Here is a 19,318-nt window from a genome sequence, read left to right as displayed (position 1 = left end):
ATAGAGGAACAATGAAGATACAGAAGTTCTCGTGACTTTTCTGCTTCCAAATAACTCACCTGTTTTTGGAAACTCCATCCTTCTCATTAAAAACTGCCTTAGCAAGTACTAAATAATAACTACACATGTCCAGTTTAAGACTGATATGAAGAATGTAAATGTCAGTCCAAATCTTCAGAAAACATTTTTAATCTCATATTTATTTCAAATATACTTGAATATTTCAAATATACTTGAATCTTTCAAATACACGTGTTATTTTCTTTTAAAAAATCTAAATTAATAAAACACCTCTGCCTAAACACCAGTTGGACATAATGCTGACACAAAACCTCTACAAACCAAATTCAAATATAAGCTGCTTTCTGGGATTAGGTTTTAGGTAAGAACACATTTGAGTAGTTTGAAGCTAAGAATCCAACAGCCTGCCAGCTGCATGGTGTAATGCTGTAGCATGCTACAGAAAAGATGAGAAAATACTCTGGCCAGCACAGGAGAGGCAACATTGCATCTTCACTGTAAACTGCATAGTTCTTTCAGAGAGTTAAGTGTCACACTCCCATGAACACTTTTACTTTATTAAATATTCTGATCACCAATACCACACACCAATAATTGAATGGGTAACACATTATATTCTTTCCATTAGATAAAAGTGATCACAGCTCTTAGCAACAATTCTTATTAATTTCAAAACCTTGGGTTGGCAAAATCCCTCAGTAAATTAAGAGAAGGTGTTGACTTTCTAATCCCACTGATGTCATACTTGTCCCTGCCTCAGCAGCAACACCTCAAGAAATTCAGTGGTGGTAATAAAACATTGTATGATACAGGCACAATTCTTCATTAAAATAAAACTGACCATAGATAGAAGTGTCTCAGCCATTACCCACATGTGACCTGCACATACAAGCAGGGTCTGAACTGTGTTGGATGACATTAAAAGAAAAGATTTAAACAAAAAATGCCAGTATAAAGTACTTTTCTCCATTCACCTCTGCCCAGAAAGAGCAGGTCCAACTCCTGCCTCCTATTAGTGCATTTTTCAGATTTGTTCAGTTAGCAATTTGTGGCCAAGCATTATGTCTGAGCAGCTTTGGTCACAAGCTCCCCAAGGAGGGCTTTGAACCCCATGTGCTGGTGGAGGCCCATGCCAACCATCCCACCATGGCAAGGCCAGCACATCCCAGACCTGAGGAGGGGCTGCAGGTGAATGGAGAGCACCTGGAGAGCAGCACAAAGGACTTGCACCCAGCAATGGCACATCAGCTGCACCAGGGCCCCAAAGGGAGCACAGGGGGCACAAGGCACTGCCCTGGTCCTGCTGGCCCCACTGTTTCTGGTCCAAGCCAGGATGCCCTTGAGCTTCTGGGCCACATGGGCACAGCTGAGCTCATGTTCAGCTGCTGCCAACCAACACCCCCGGGGGCTTTCCTGAGTGCAGTCAGTGGCTGATGGTGACAATGGTGTCCCTCAGGGTCAGCACTGGGACCACATCTTTGAGACACAGGGGCAGTGGGGTGGGGGCAACCTCCCCCGGGCTGCTGCCAGCACCCAGCTGTGCCACCCTGAGGGTCCTGGACAGGTTGGAGAGCTGGGCCCCTGCAAACCTGCCCCTGGGCTGGGGCACTCCCAAGCACAAACACAGGCTGGGTGGGGAATGTACCGACAAGAAAGACCTGGGGGCATTGGTGGGTTAGGAGTTTGACATGACCTCATTGGCAGCCAAGAAACAAACCACATGCTGGGCTCATCCCACAGTGTGGGCAGCAGGTGAGGAAAGGGTCTCTGTCCCTCTACCCTTGTGAGACCCACCTGCCTCCAGCTCTGGAGCCACCAACACAATAAGGACATGGAGCGAGTCCAAAGGAGGCACCACAATGATCAGAGGATGGAGCAGCTCTGCTATGAAGAAAGGCTGAGAGAATTGGGATTGTTCAGCCTGGAAAAGAGAAGGCTCAGGAGACACCTCACTGTGGCCTTCCAGCACCTAAAGGGGGCCTACAAGAACACTGGAGAAGGACTTTTTACAAGGGTATGTAGTGACAGGACAGGGGGAAATGGCTTCAAACAGAGAGGATCTGCATTAGACACAAGGAAGAAATTCCTCCCTGTGAGGGTGGGCAGGGCCTGGCACAGGTGCCCAGAGAAGCTGTGGCTGCCCCAGCCCTGAGAGTGTCCAAGGCCAGGTTGGACGGGGTTTGGAGCACCCTGGGCTGGTGGGAGGTGTCCCTGCCCATGGCAGGGGGTGGCACTGGATGAGCTTTGAGTTTCCTTCCAACCCAAATCATTGTATGTTTTCACATTCTTCAGAAAAAGTGAATTCAGTAATTCAGAGTTTGAAAATCCATCTCTCACATTTTTATGCCATAAATGTTGTTGCCACTTCAGTTACTGTAATAACTCCAGTTTAACATCATCTAAACCCACATATCTCACCTACAGCATAAAAGAATTTCCTAAACACAAAAAAGAAACGCAGAACAATCTCTAAATAATAGTGCAAAGGTCTATACATCCTTCTCTTTGCCAACTCCTATTAGGTTTTTAGCTCAGCTCTCTTTGGCTGTGTTCCAGATGAAATGCCAGTTAGGCATTGCTGCCCGCTTACCCTTTCACGGGGGATGGCAGCAGTGGGGAGCTCTAATCATTTACAAAGGTCAGCATAGGAAGCTAGCCCCTGAGCAGTCATTTAAAATTCCATTGATCCCTATTTGTAGTCAGGGAAAGAAAATGGACATTTCAGCTGTATTGTAATTATGAGGCTTCAAGGCAACTGTAAATAGATGTGCAAATCCAGATACTGGCAAATACCTTAGAGAAGAAATTATTACTATGGTATAACATATATCCAGGAAAGGTTGAAGATAAAACTGCATATAAAAAAAGATCAATCATCTTTTTGCTAATTTGCCATGCTTGCCAGCCTATAAGGGTTATCACAATTATCAGAAGTCTGATGAATATTTAAGCGGGGGCCAACTGGCTGAGAGTGATCTCAGACGAAGTTGTTGAGCTTCACAGAGTAAGAAATTCTGCACTGGAGTAAGGATTCATTTCCTGGGAGGTGCAGGTCACCAACGCAGTCTAAGAGATAACTGGTATCATGCAAAGGTTATATGAATATTATATGAGTGTCTTATCCAAAGTTCCCATTTCATTTCCAAAGCCACAGGAACTAACACCTGGCTCTGTCCTACCTGTGCTGCACTGGGCCATGGTTGTTCCAACATGCAGTACAAGCACAGCCTCTTTTCCTTTTCTTTTTTGCATATACAAATCAAAAACAAATCATGCCTTTTCTCTAGATTCCCCACAGTGGGATAAATCCTGCCCTCACCTTGAAACCTGCAGTGTCTGGTGCTGTTCTACCAACAAAACATGGAACAGCTTCAAGAGTGCGCAGAAGGTTTGGCACTCACCTGTTCCTCAGGTTCTCTGTCCTTTCCTTTTTAAGCAGTGAGCAAAGCTAAAGACAGCTCTTCAGATCACATACTGATTTTTGACAAATGCACAAGATTTTCCAGCACCTGTAATTCAGCAGCTGACAGGGAACCTGAGACCAACAGCCAGAGCCAAAGGAGCTGGGTGAATTCTGATTCACCACACTGCGGAATCCTGGCAAGACCCTCCTCCTCACCTCCCTGTGCCTCTCACCCCACATCACCCAGCTGTCTATTCATGCCATAAGCTCTTCAGACAAGGATCCTCCCCCACTACATGCCTCACTTATAATCAAGCCCAGTGGGATGAATAGACATCACTCATTTCATACAAATAAGGACTATGCTGCCAGGTACAAAGCACCAGACAAACACACAATACAGTTTCTGGTACTGGTTTTACAGTACACACCATGGTAAACGACAGCAGGAAAGAACAACCTCATGTAAACAAACCCTCATGAATGCTGATCAAAAGATTTCTAATACATCAAACACATGCATCATCAGTGAGGTCACAGCATCCTAAGGTTCTATAAAGTAAGGTCTGAAGTGCTGAAATGCTTACAAATACTGCTGCACAAAGTCTCATCAATCTTTTAAAAATTATCACTGGTGGTTGGGTTTTTTTTAATAAAAACTCATCCAAAGGCAGAGAACCATAAAAATACATTTAAAAATAATCAACAGAATTATGATCCTGATACTGGTGACCAACAGAGTCTTAGTCTTGCAGTGGTTACTGTGCCCCAGCTGACTTAGGAGAACCTCTCTGCACACTCACTATTAACTGTGGACTTGCTTATAACAAAACATCTTTGCAGTTCATGGCTACTTAGTGGCAAGACATTTGAGGAGATTCCTGGATGTTCTTTAACATCCCAGAGCAGACTGACCCCCACTGTTGGCTTCTTCACACCCCCATTCCAAGTTTATCTTCTTTCCATCTCCAAGTCACATCCTGTTTTTTCTCACTGGCTACATCAGATTACCTGAACCAGACTCTGTCTACTCATCATCTGTCTCTTCATCAAAAACATTCCCCCCAATTGCAACCTTTGTTGAAAATAAAACAATGGAGTGTCTTGGCTTTGGTCCAAAGGAGGGGACACTGCCCCTTGGCCACCCTGACCTGAGGGACACTCCTCCCCAGTGCCCTGAGCAGCCACATCCTCTGTGTCAGTGGGAATGATCTGCAACCAGTTTTGCTCTCCTGGTTCTACAGCAATTACCCTCTGAATTCTCAGCTCTAACATTAATTAAATGTATTTCAGTATTCTGAAATGATTCCTAGAAGTACCTGTAAAACTAAAGCTACTTAAGCTTCCTACTTTACACAATCAATTATATTTTAAAGCAACAAAGCAGCCTGTTATTACAATACAGCTTATCTTTAAGCCAGTTACTAATTCCTGGATATTTAAACAAATGAAGCACCTGTTACTATCTATACATCCTGATAAAATAATTTCCTGTTAATTAACATGACTTAGCAGAATTTAATCTACCTCTCTATATCAACCAGCAAGATGCCATCACTTGATAGCTGCTCTCATTTTCATACTGGACTGCTGATGCAAAATCATTCTTTAACTTCATCACAATTAAAATGCATATATTTATCAATAACATATTAAAATTTCTGCCCTCTGGGAAGGCAGCAATTCTTCAAATCAGAACTACACTAATCAACAACAATTATCTTTTTTGAAAGTAAAAATATTTATCTAAAACACAAATATTTCAATATATTATATAAGCAAAATGTTTCCAAATCAGATGCTGCTCCTTGCTCCTTATCCAACCCAAATGCATTTCCAGCATGCCATTTGCTTACTGAGAGGCATCTCACTTGATGACAAGCACAGCATAAGAAGGAAGCATTATCTGGACATTGACATTTTCCTCTTTTGGATGGTGGCACAGCATTAAAACCACAGAAGGAACACTGTTTCTCTGCTTTTACAAAGTACACCTCACCACAGAGGTCCTACAATGTTAGTTTGTTTTCTTTGTGCCATTATTTGTTATGACACATTTAGGTGTTCCAGAAAGAAGTGCCCCAAGCCATTTGCCACAGGGAAGACAGCCATATGTCTGTCTGAACTACCAACATTAGAGCTTAAAATCCAGATCCAATCATTTCCAAAAACCAAGAATGCAACTTACTCATCAGGCAAAACACAGGCAAATGAAAATTAGCTGGTCTGAAGCAGAGATGTAGATGAAATATGGGCATGAGCTGCCAAGGACTGCACTGAGAGAAACCTCCTGCAATATGGGCAGAAGGTGAGAGGACAAGTGGAACTCTTAAAATTCAAGTCTACATATAAATACCTTCAAAAATAAAAGGGAGAAGAGGGAGTGGCATCACATGAGAGAGAAAAGGTCAAGGAGGTGTTTCTCTACCTACAGGCAAAACTGAGGGATGTTTTTTGGCCTGGAGGGAAAATAACCCAGTGACAGACAGAGATGACTGTGAAGATAAAGAAGAAAGGGCTTAAGGAAGAAGTCATGTATGTTTAAATACTGCCAGCACAGGATTTGATAAGGGAATAGAAGCTGAGTTGTAAAATAAGTTCCTGTAGTCCCAGAGCCAGCTCAGCCCACAAAGAACTACCATTTGCCAACACACAATGCCCAGCATTGCTCAGAAATGGCACCTGAGGGGTCCAGCACCAGAGAGGCTGTAAATAAGTAACTGCAGGCAGAGTGAGGGCAGTACAGGAACCCCCCACAGGACACTGCCCGGGGAGGGCTAAAGGCAGAAACGTCTGATGAGAGCAAGGTCATACCAACAATGATTTCAGCCCTGATTTCTGCCCATCAGGGAGATCCCTCCTAACTCTGCTGTGATGGATGGCTCAATTCCTGATACCAGGGTCATGTGCTGGGAAAAGCTTGTTTAACTGATGGGTCTGCACCAAGGATCTATCAGTCTCAGACAGTGATTACACCCCCCAGAAAAACATCTTTTCTGCTGAGCAGTGCCTGAGATGTGGAACCATCACACATGTCTGAGATGCCCACAACAGAAGGTGCAATTAAAAAATGGAAGTCATTAAAAATGCTGGCAGTGACCTCAACAAGGCCAGGACAATGAGCAGGAAGGATTGGGGCATCAGTGAACTTGAGAGAGCCCTGAACAGCAGCTCCTGCCTGCAGATGCCCAGGCTGTGGCACCCAGGGCTCCAAAGGTCAGCAGAACCCCACAGCTCCTGCTGGGAGAAACTGGGCCCAAGGAGGGAAGTTGAGAGGAGGCACTGCCATAATGCAACAGCAGAGGGGTTTTACCTCTGTGTACACTGAATGTGTTCTGTGAGACTTTGAAACATTCACAGCTCCGACAAAATACATCTCATTTTCTTCAATACTTCATGAGTGTCCCCCACACCTCAGTAAAAGCTCCAATCAGGACTTGCAATGGCTGTACATCTACTTTAATGAGATCAGGATTTGACTTTACTGCAAAAGCTGTTTGTATTTTGGGTTTGGTAGTACTGGTTTTTTTCTTTTTTTTTTCTCCCACACTATTAAAAGCATTCAAAAATTTTTGCATGGTGTTATGAAAAAGATCACCCTGGGCAAAGACCACACTGGGAACACTTCAGGCCCCACAATGGCTGTTTTTCAAACAAATGAGCATCTGAACCCCGTTCTGGAATCTTAACTGGCTACTTTGGACCAAGCATCCTTCCTACAATAGCCATTTGTGTTTATTACATCTAATTTCATTATGGTTCAGAAGTTGCCTCAAAACTTCCATTTAAATGGGCCCTATTACTTTCAATCTGTGCCAAACTCTGACACAGAAACTGTCAGGTGCATCCTGCCTTTCAGTTTTACTTTTCCCTGAAAGAAAAAGCCTTACTAGTAATTTTCTCCACTCAGTCACATAGAGGACTTAGTTAAATGTGATTTTAAAACAATTATCAGTAAAACTACAATTTTATCTCCTTACTACTCAAGACCACATACTGTCTGAGCTGACTATATGTATATGATACAGGTTTAATTTTCTTGAAAGTATCCATAATAAATTACTCATAGCTTATGAAAACCAAAAGAATGAGGAGTTTTGAGATTTGATTTTAAAAAGTCATGTAATCTTTTATCACACTTGGTTGCATTTTTTGATTTTCCAAATACAGTACCACTATTTCTGTTTAACTTAAACCCATTTATTTCTGCAACTCTCCAACCATTTCTTCAAGATACACATTCCTATCTAGAGTGACACAAGGTATAATAAATACTTTTAGGAAGATATCCCTCAAACACTGACAGAGTTCTACAACAATGGATTTTTTTCCTATCCTTTCAGTAACTCTAATCATTACATTTCTTCACTCCTCAGGATGTTTCTGGGGCTCCAGTACCTTTTGTCTGGGTTGGTTACACTGTTCCTCAATTTACCTCCAGCAGCACCAGTCCCAGCCTCTCATGTACTAAGCAGGAGGAACTCTATTTTAAGCCTTGATATTTGTTAGTCCCATAATAGTGTTTGGCTCATTTGCCAAGCCAAATACAGGCCCTTTGAGCAAAGGGTTTCTGAGGTACAATCAACTGGGCAGGACCAGCATTACTGGAAACACTGAACTTATTGAAACTTATTCAACTTATTGCAACTTATTCAACTTATTGCAATGTTAATAACCAACTTGGAATGAAATCAGAAAAAACTCTGAAAAAATTCCCTAAGATCTGTTATTTTATTATTGGTCCTAATGTTATTTCAGAGCAATGCAACAGTTCAGATCTTCTCAAGCTGCTCTTCAAAGGAAACAACACATCCAGCTAAATGTGACTGGCAGAAGTCAAAAAGCTCCAAGGGTTGCTCAGGTCAGGGGATGGGACAGAACCCCTCACTGCTGGGGCACTGCTGAGAAAGGTGGGTTAAAATCTCTTCCCTTTGCCAATCTGAGTGGGGGTTTGCTGTCCTCCCCACATTTCTAGGATGTTCCCCCTTCCCCTTGGAGGGAGACACTGAGAGGACTCAGCCTGATGCTGTAACAAAGATCAGAGAACATCAAATCAGTGAAAGCCCCTGTGAAGGACAGTCATGTTCAGGGTTACAGAACAGCAAACCTGTTTGCTGTGCCTTCAGCTGGGGCCATCTGACAGAAACACTGGGATAACAGGAGCTAACTAAGAGGGGAAACAGGCTTTGCTCTGCTGAAGCCATGCCCTGGACATGTGAGGGCCAGAAGCAGCTCCCAGGGAAGCCTCCCCTCAGCTGCCACTCCCGCAGCAGGAACTGCCAGGGCTGCTGTGCCAAGCCTGGCACTGGAACCTGAGGGAACTGCCCTGATTTTCAGATGGTGAATGTGGGAGTTTTGGCTTTAGTTTTAGGTATCCTCATTCAGCAGGCCCGAAGGATGTCACATAGATTAGAAGGGACAAGCAACACCTGATTTAAGCAACCAAAGAGGTATTTCATGTCATCTGACATCCTCAAGAAGTGTTAAGGGGTATAAAACGAGAGAGTGGGAGCTTCTGTCTCTTTTTGGCCAACACCTCAGCCCCAGGAGGACGTGGTGCTCTGACTCTCCTGAGATTAGGCCTTGTTTATCTAGGGAGGTGAACATCTTCTTGTTAATTTTCTCTTTTCTCTTACTGGGAGGTTTCTTGGGAAGAGTTTTTGGGAGGTTTTCTGGGGTTTGGGTGGTTGGAATCTGCATTATTAACTCAGGTGACTCGGTGAAGGTGTTATTATTTTTTTTCACATTTGTATATATATGTATTATATTCTGTTTTAAATTTTCATTTCTTCTGTGCAAATATAAAAACTTTGTCATTTCAAAGTTCCATTTATAGGGTTTTTCCCTCACTCCCTTTCCCTTGGAGGGGACCCTTTGACTCTGGATTGGGCAGTTGGCATTTTGCCAAGCTAAACCATAACAGTGGAGTATCCCTATAACAACATTTTTGAAAACACCCTTTAAAGAATCTTCCACTGTGTCTGAGTAATCCAACAGCTATTTGGGTGGTGACAACTCTCCATGGCTGCTCCAGCTCCGTGTCAGTCTGTGGCACTCAGAGCAGGAGTTCCACCTGCAGAGCCCTCTCTGTGCATCATGACTCTCCTCAGCAGATCACACCTTTCTGTTACTTTTATTTCTGTCCCACCTCTGGCACACCCTTGAAATCTGAAATAATTACAAACCAGTGCACCAAACTCTACCAAAAAGCTGGAGGAAGTTCTTGGTTCCTCTGTCCATGGGGTCAGCTGCAGGCTGAGGCTCAGAGAAGAGCTCAGCTCCATGGAAGGGAGGAGAAACAGCATTTAACACCATAAAATCTCAAGTCAGCCTCAAGCATTTTCTCCATTTTTTTTTCAAGTATTTCTGTCTTTTGGTAAAATTTCTGTGGCTATATGCCATTAGCACAAAACTTCAGAATAGCAGAAATTTAAGTGCATTTAAAATAGTAGTTAATCAGAAATTCCAGTAAGAGGCTTTACTAACTAGATTATTCCGAAAGAAAATGCCCAGATTTTGATGCCAGTCCTCCAGCACTCTGTTGGGAAATCTGCATCTTGAAACTGCAGCCTCATTTGAGGAAATGAGGCAAATGTAGCAATCTACTAAAAATCATTTGGCTGTAATAAGTAATTTTAATCAAATAGTTAGAGAGAATGGCACTGGAGTTAATGTGTGAAGTGGCAGAACCAGATGGGAAATGTGCAGGGGAGCGACTGGGTGTGCACTTTTAAGGCAATATCCTTTTCTGCAGCCTGGATTGGGGTTTGATCAACTCTAACTGACATGACAAAAACAAATTTAATTTATTCTGAAACTATATTCAACTAAAGAATACACACTACAGCAAGTGTGCTGCTCTGTTAGGAAGTGAGATTTGAGGCAGAGCAAAATAGCAGGAACAAAAATAGCCAGCCAGGCACCCCCTTCCTCCCTCCAAAGTTGGGGGGTAGTGCTGGGGCTCCACTGGTGCAATGGGACTTCCACTGGGGATGCAAAACAAGCTCAAAATTTAAATAATCTACATTTTTTTTCTATTTTAGATTTAACCACAGCAAAACCCTCCTGCTCATTTCTGCTGCAGATCAAGGGAACAACACACCACGGCGTGGGGACAAAATATTTCAGGCAATTTCTTAGACACTGACAAGGAGTAAATGAGGGACTCTTGTAAGTACAACTCAGTATCTCCCCTCCTATTGATCACGTATCATTTACATCTTACAAAGATGTGAATTCTTGCATTCTCACTCCACAAGGAAAATCTCAATGATTTATTCATTTCAAATAAAAAATAGAAGGTAGATGAGAAGAATGACTTCACAGGCTGCAGCTTTCTCAGGGCACAGTGCGAGGCTCTTCTCTCGCACTGCCCAAGGGCCTTTGTGTGCAAGTCCCTCTAATTAACAAGGTGAATCATGCAGCAGCTCCCTAATTAGTGAACATGACAAGCCAATGGAAACAAGCAGCCAGACCTGGCGTACAGAATGGTCAACAAAAGGCACAGCAACACACCATTAAAAATGCCTATTTCATGTAAATAAAATAGAAAAGCAGGAGAACTAGCATAGTACTTAATTTTCCTTTTCATGTTTTCTGCCTATTCCTCATTTATTGCAGATCTAAATAACGACAGTAAATCAAGGTTTTCAGCTGCAAGTCACAGCACCTCTCCAAAATCAAAGACTACTTACCCTATGTGAATAAGCATCTGCTTAAAGGGCAGTATTTGTTTTCTCTCTTGTTTTTCTATTTTAAAGAACTGCAGTTACATTAAGCTTAGCACTTTAAGAACCCCCTAATTAATTCTATTCAAAATTATTTTTCCTGAAATCCTTTTTTCACCAATAGATGAAAGGAGTGCAATAGTTGCACTATTATTGCACTATAAAAATGCCCACATTCCCAATATGTTGTAATTTCTACCTTCTGTGTAAGGATAAATAAATAATAAAAGTGAATAATCAAAGAATCAGATTTGCATTAAAAAGGAAATTAGATGATCTAAAAGGTACCTCCTTACATCCATCTTTTCAAGTAAAATATTTTTAATCTTTCACTCTTCCTTCTGCTTTTCCCACACACACTCTCCCCGTCCCCAAAACAAAGCAGGGGGGTTAATTAATCTTCAATTTATTGCAAATTGAACCTTTGATTTAGAGCTTTATGATCCTTCAGCATATTACCAGTCTAAAATGTGTGTCACCACCAGCAGAATATAACTCTCCACAGAAAAATTCCACTGTATTCTTTGCTCATTGCTCATTCCTTGGCACATTACAATAAGTGAGGAGAACTCCACATTATTCCCTCATTACAGGCTCCTCTTCCTCACAAGCTTGTAAAAGAAATAGATTTCTTACTTTGCTCTTCCAACTGGGTAAAGTTTCCTTACATTCTAAACCGAATGTTCAAAATATTCATGTCTAAACCCCCCCAGTTTTCTGACCAGTCCAGTTTTAAAACTCTGGGGTTCAATACTGGCCCTAAGCAATAACGACCCCACACGCCTTTGGAGGTTCTTTTTTGGTCATAAATTTGAAGGCTAATTAATAATGTTCTATTATAGGACTGTGAAGTGTCTGAAAGCAGTTTTAAACTCACAACAGACACTACAGGGATCCCAGGCAGGAGGTTGGAATCACTACAAGCTCTTTGCTGAGTTCACTTTGCCCTTCTCAGTCGTGCCCCCAACTCCCCTCAGGTGCCACCAATGCCCAGACCCACCCCAGGAAAACACCAACCTTCCTGCTGGCATCTCCAGCAACAAAGTCAAAGGGGGCAAACTGGGAATAGGTGCAAAACCCAGAAATTAATGCAAAATCACAAGATTTTGAGTTGATTTTCAGATAAATGGTATACACGAACACAAGTTATTTTATATGTACAATTACAATACTTTGCATTTAAGTAAAAATGTAAAGTACAGCTGATAACAATAAACCATAATTGCCCACAGGAGTTGGTTTGATATGAGATTACATCTAACACCAGAGGGACAGATTCTGTTTGTTCTGAGTACTGCTGCTGATGTCCACAGAGATATTCCAAGTCACAATGGTGTGACAGAAGAACTCAGTTATAACAGCTCAAAAGTGAGGGACACACATTTAACGTGTGACAGGAGCCAAAACACAGCAAGGGGCACATGGGGCACAAATACACATGCCCAGTACAGAACAGTGAGATCACTGTCCCCCCTGTGCCCAGCCCAGCACATGTGCCCACAGCCCAACTCCCAGTTCCTCACTCCCACTCACAACTCCCGTGGCACTGCCCAGGCACACGTTCCCTCCTCCCCCTGAGCCAGGGCCTTGGCTTTGCACATTCCAGTACCCACAGAAATCATGTCTCACACAGCCAGGTGCACAGGTGAGCATTTTTAAACTGAGGAACTATTTTTAAAGCCTCAGCGAAAGTTACCTGAGGATATTCATGAAATGTACATTTATGGGTTTTTTTCTTTTGTATAGCTGAGCAGATCACAGAAATCCCATATATGGCAATGTTAACAGAAGCATCAGTTGACAAATTTAAAAAATATATACATTTTAGATAACATAACAATGTACAAGCTATTTGAATAGGCATTGTAATAGCTCTGTGTCCAAAACATCAAATAACCACAGAGCAGAAAGCTGTCACACATCATTCCTGACACCATGACTGCCCCAAACCCACACAAGTTTAGCTCTATAGTGAAGTATATTTTATCTCCATGTAAATTACAAGTATTAAACCCAGACAAAACTGGGATAAACAGCTGGTCTCAGAAAGCTGTGCCAGTCTCTCTTGACCTCAGGTTACCTTTCTCCTCTCAGAAGTGACATGTTGGGTAAAATCCAGAGCACTTTTTGAATTCTGCACCCTAAAATAAGGTGCAAGTTTTCAATCTGAGCCTTAATTAGAGAAGCCTACAGGGTTAACTACTGTAGCTGCATTTCCTGAGATCTTTTCCATGCAGCCTGCAGGTTTTTATCACTCTGTCTGTGCTCACCTACATCACTAAAAAGGTAGAATAGCCAAAAGATGCAAACAACTTTTATTGTTAGAGGGAGGAACAAAATCATGTCATATTTTTGTTTTCTGACACACCCTAATACCCCACAGACTCCCTGAGCATGTTGGTTAAGGAGGAAAGGCTGGGTAATGCTGATGACAGGCCATTACTGAAATAGAGGCCAATTTGGTTGAATGCTGAAATTACTGTTTCTCAAAACAAGAAGCTGAAAGCATTTTACTCAGTTCATCAGCAGCATGTACAGTGCAGCAATAATGGATATTCAATAACCTTAATCCTTACCTGTCACAGTGAGGCCCAGCAGTTATTCTCCATATCCTACAGGTCCCCATCCCATTCTGCAGAGCTGCCCCAGGTCCATCCCAGCCACAAGTGCTGGGCTGCCTTCAAACTCCTCATGAAAACATATATCAGATTTCCCCAGAATTTAAACTCAGATTTTGAAAATAAATAGATAAAATTATCCTATTTCTCACAAAAATGTGCTGTCCTCTCACCAATTTCCATTCCAGTGTGTTTCTAACAGAGTGAACACTCTCCTCCTCTGCTGCCATTCTCAACACAATTATCCCCTGATTTTAGTTTTCATGCCCTAATTTCCCATTTTGTCTGTTTAGTACTTTCCTAAAGCTGACTTGGATTATCCAGCATGTTTCCCAAGTATCAGCTCTTCTTCTAGGATAGATTTTTTTTATAACTACTACCTTGTAGGAAATCAGTAGATTTCCCAGCACCTTAAGATGACAACATGGCTTTTGGTCATTAAGGGAATCTTTGGAATCTCCAGTGGTATTTCTGTTTCAAGAATATAAATGCCTGTTCTGAATTCAAACAGATCTATACCTGTGAAGGGACAGGGCAGAGCAGTGGAAGAGCCAGAGTCAATAAACCCAGAACTGGCACTGCATCACTCTGGGTTTCAATTTGCTTCTGCTCAGCCCTCCCAGATACTGAGACATCACTTTTGAGAAGCTGCAACACCTCTGTGGACACACATCCAGCAGCACAAATGTACAGAACACACCTGCCCATTCCAGAAAACCAGGTACTCCTCACCAGTTCCATGGAAAACCAGAAGTTAGCCCCCAATTCAGCAACAATTTTTGCCACTAAATGAAAACAAAGCTTTCACAAATCGTTACTCAACTGCCTAATGACGTTAAAAATGCACTAATACCTTTCAAGTGTTTACATTTTAGAGATAATTACATCCACCTTTAATAAACACATACTGGAGGGAAAAACAATCATCCAGACCCACACTGTGAATGGCAATAATAAATTTTTTTTATCTGAAAGATTGCTATTACTGAAAGGTAACTACTTTTTCAGGGTTTGCTGAGCAGTATCTCGTTATTCAGCTGAGATGAGGTAACAAATCCTTCACAGGCTGCCACAGGATTTTTTAATGACAAGACTGAACTAAAAATAGGAAATAGATGCCAACACACCTTTCATGACCTCTGCCACCTGGATGGCTGTTTAGAGGAGTATGCACATAACCTAGTTAGTCAGAAGTGTTGAGTATTTATCAAAGCAGACACTTCACCCTACTGTTAATGGCATTAAATACTCCCTAAAATCTCCACCACAATAAAGCATTTTAAAAATGAGAACAAAGCTGCTGTTCACAGCACTCCACAATCCATCCACAGGTGCTCAAACATTCCCTGCCACAGCCCAGCACAGGCAGGAGATGCTGAGGGGCCTCGTGGGGAAATCCAGCATAGTTGTACAGAGCAGATTCACAGAAACAGGTTCTTTGTTTCTGATTTTACAATCTGCTAAATTAACTACTCTTCAAGAAATTTGTGAAAATTGAAGTCCTGTGTATTTTAAATTACTTGGAGATACACAGAAGTATTGCTTGCACAGATTTCAACCCTTTCAAAAACTGGCTCCCAAGGATGTTCTAAATGACTGTTCAAAAATTTTACTCCCACATTCCAACTTTAGGTTTAATTGAGCTCCTGTGAACTCCTTCATCTTCCACTAACTGACCACAAACAGAGCCCAAATTTTAGGAAATGCACAGGGCTCTGGGGGTGCCCCAGGCAGGGCACACAGGGCTCTGGGGGTGCCCCAGGCAGGGCACAGGGCTCTGGGGGTGCCCCAGGCAGGGCACACAGGGCTCTGGGGGTGCCCCAGGCAGGGCACACAGGGCTCTGGGGGTGCCCCAGGCAGGGCACACAGGGCTCTGGGCTGCCCCAGGCAGGGCACAGGGCTCTGGGGGTGCCCCAGGCAGGGCACACAGGGCTCTGGGGGTGTCCCAGGCAGGGCACAGGGCTCTGGGGGTGTCCCAGGCAGGGCACACAGGGCTCTGGGCGTGCCCCAGGCAGGGCACACAGGGCTCTGGGCTGCCCCAGGCAGGGCACAGGGCTCTGGGGGTGCCCCAGGCAGGGCACACAGGGCTCTGGGGGTGTCCCAGGCAGGGCACAGGGCTCTGGGGGTGTCCCAGGCAGGGCACACAGGGCTCTGAGGGTGCCCCAGGCAGGGCACACAGGGCTCTGAGGGTGCCCCAGGCAGGGCACACAGGGCTCTGAGGGTGCCCCAGGCAGGGCACACAGGGCTCTGGGGGTGCCCCAGGCAGGGCACACAGGGCTCTGGGGGTGCCCCAGGCAGGGCACACAGGGCTCTGGGGGTGCCCCAGGCAGGGCACACAGGGCTCTGGGGGTGCCCCAGGCAGGGCACACAGGGCTCTGGGGGTGCCCCAGGCAGGGCACACAGGGCTCTGGGGGTGCCCCAGGCAGGGCACACAGGGCTCTGGGGGTGCCCCAGGCAGGGCACACAGGGCTCTGGGGGTGCCCCAGGCAGGGCACACAGGGCTCTGGGGGTGCCCCAGGCAGGGCACACAGGGCTCTGGGGGTGCCCCAGGCAGGGCACACAGGGCTCTGGGGGTGCCCCAGGCAGGGCACACAGGGCTCTGGAGGTGCCCCAGGCAGGGCACACAGGGCTCTGAGGGTGCCCCAGGCAGGGCACACAGGGCTCTGGAGGTGCCCCAGGCAGGGCACACAGGGCTCTGAGGGTGTCCCAGGCAGGGCACACAGGGCTCTGGGGGTGCCCCAGGCAGGGCACAGGGCTCTGGGCGTGCCCCAGGCAGGGCACACAGGGCTCTGGGGGTGCCCCAGGTAGGGCACACAGGGCTCTGGGGGTGCCCCAGGCAGGGCACACAGGGCTCAGGGGGTGGCAGATGAAGGCTGGCAGCTGTGCCCCCTCTGCCAGGCAGGGCCCACAGACAGAACTGAAACCCTCACTGGGGTTTATTCTGCAGCACCAAAGCAATGCCCAGAGAGGGGATGGGGGTCCTGCCCACAGGCTGATGCCCAGGCACACCCTGCCCTGTCCTTGCCAGCCGGCCCAGGTACACCAGGGCATGTCAATAATACCTCAGATTGCTGTCCAAGCACCTCCTCTGTTCCTACAAGCACACAGTGACATTTGCTGCCCTCTACTTATTAAACAGACAATCATATTCCAAAGTCTGAAGTGCTGTTGTTTTGCCAGATTAGCAGGGAAATAATTCAGTTACAGTGTTCAGACAAAACAGGTATGTGATTTTTCCACATTCAGAGCTTGCTCCAAAGGAACTTTTTTCCTTTTTCCCCCTGACAATGACAAATTGTTTCCACCTGAGGAAGACCCATATTTAGAGAGAACACCACTGAGGCAAAAGGAGAACTAAAAGCCCAATTTTGACATTTTCATTGCACAAATTATTCTGTTATATATATATATCTCTGTAAGTGTATATATTTATATGATTAGATATATAAAAGGAATTTTTAAAAAATCTTTTGAAAAAGGAAGGACCATTGCCCTCATTCTCACTGTCCCTCCTGGATCCTCTGGATGCAGCTCAGGCAAACTCAACCTCCCTGAGCAGAAAGGGAACGGAAGGGAACAGCTCCCTTGTGTCTCCCCCAAGCCTGGGCATCCAGGGATCCAAAAGGGATCCCAAAAGGGAACTGCCACCTCCACTGGCTCAGCAGTGCCTCAAACCCAGAAAGCAGCAGCACTGCTTATTCCTGCAGACATGGAAGGGAAATTGCAGACCTGCAGGTCTGAAAATTCTACTGTTACTTTACTGTTACCATCCTCAAAAAATTCAGTATACAAGACAAAGTTCCTGCTGGAGTATTTTGGTGAAATTCAGAAGATTGGAGTCACCTTCAGCTCTGGAAATTCTTCACAAAAAGTTTTAACCATTCTAAACCCAAATTCTGGAAATTCACATTTATGTCGTCCTGTTGCTCTTTAGTGAGAGAACCTGTTACAACTCCCTTGTATTGGGCAGGACTCCATCTCTGTGTGTGTGCCCTGGAACACAATGAACAGCAGGGATGGCGGCTTTCTGCTTCCCTGCCACTTTTGGCTTTTTAAAAAATGAGATCTGCTAGGTAGAGCAGCACTTGGAACAGGAATTGTTCTTTTGGAACTATTCAAACACAGCCCAAATATATTTCACATCACAATGAAACTCTAATTTGAAAATGAGTCTTGAGTCTTCCTCACTAGTTTTCCTCAAAAATTAGAGTACACAGTTACTTAAAATTTTGTTGGGGAATGTGAGAAAAAAAAATCACCAAAAGAAAAGCACTTTTACAACTCTGTACCACTCTTTGTTGCTTCATGCCCAAACTCTCAGAGCACCACATGGGAACGTTTGGGCAGCAAGGTAAGGCAATGACTGTATTTCATTGCATGTGGAGATGGTGAAGTCTCAAAGAGCAGAATGCATGAGGACAAACACATCTGTCACACAGAATCCAAGGGAATGACACTGCTGGTGTGTGAACCTGAAGGCTGATGCCTTTCAAATGCTGACTCAGTGAGACATCAACTAAGCCAGGAACAATGCCTGACCTGACAGCTTTGCTTTCTTGTCATACTCACAGAATCACACAATAGTTTGGGTTGGAAGAGAACCTAAAGACCATCTTGTTCCACCCCCCTGCCATGGGCAGGGACACCTCCCACCAGCCCAGGTTGCTCCAAGCCCTGTCCAGCCTGGCCTTGGACACTTCCAGGGATGGGGCAGCCACAGCTTCTCTGGGCACCTGTACCAGGGCCTGCCCACCCTCACAAGGAGGAATTCCTCCCCAGTATCCCATCTCACCCTGCCCTCTGTCAGTGTGAAGCCATGCCCTGTGTCCTGTCCCTCCAGGCCCTGGTCAATGGTCTCTCTCCAGCTCTCCTGCAGCTCCCCAGGCACTGCAAGGCCACCATTAGGTCACCCCAGAGCCTTCTCCGCTCCAGGATGGACAGTCCCACACTCTGCTGTCCCATTTTGGTTTGCATGAGCTCTCCAAGCTACACAACCTCCTTTTTGCTGCTTCCAAACACCTCCCAGCAAAGCCTCACAGATCTGACAGGGCCTTTGGGGGGTTCACAACCCATGGATGCAACACTGACCATCCTCCTCACACCATGCATTCTCACTGGGCTAAACAAAGTTCTAAGAATTCCTTTTCTAGAGAGCAAGTATAAAAAACACTAAAAGAGTCTTCTTACTCTATATTATAAAGATGTATCAACTGTAAAAGTAGTTTGTTACTTAAGAAAGGCCGTGTATTTGGCTCATCTGTCAGTAAAACAGCATTTCCCTTTAAGAATGTTAAACCAAACAGTTGTAATCAGTCAGGAAAAATAACCATTCCTGTTAACTAAACAAGAGCTAGGCAAGTATGTGTATGCTGAAATAATGCATCACCACAGAATGCCACCAACTGCATTTGCAGAAGGAAATTACTATGTTGGACAGGATTGGAATTTAATTTAGATTTCTGGCAGACTAATGAGGTAAGCTTGGGTCAAGCTTGGGTTAGAGAACGGGCCAAAAAACCCCAGCCCTTGACTCAGCTGTAATTATATAC

General features: G+C 44.5%; 1 protein-coding gene across 1 annotated transcript in view; it reads right to left on the bottom strand.

The window, feature by feature from the left end:
• Positions 1-19,318, bottom strand: part of LOC139677320 (transcription initiation factor TFIID subunit 4-like) — a 156,050-nt gene that overhangs the window by 46,824 nt on the left and 89,908 nt on the right. The gene's annotated exons all lie outside the window — the stretch shown is intronic.

This window comes from Pithys albifrons, chromosome 12 (assembly GCF_047495875.1).
Source record: "Pithys albifrons albifrons isolate INPA30051 chromosome 12, PitAlb_v1, whole genome shotgun sequence".
Lineage (NCBI taxonomy): Eukaryota > Metazoa > Chordata > Aves > Passeriformes > Thamnophilidae > Pithys > Pithys albifrons.
This window is presented reverse-complemented; position numbering and strand designations above follow the sequence as displayed.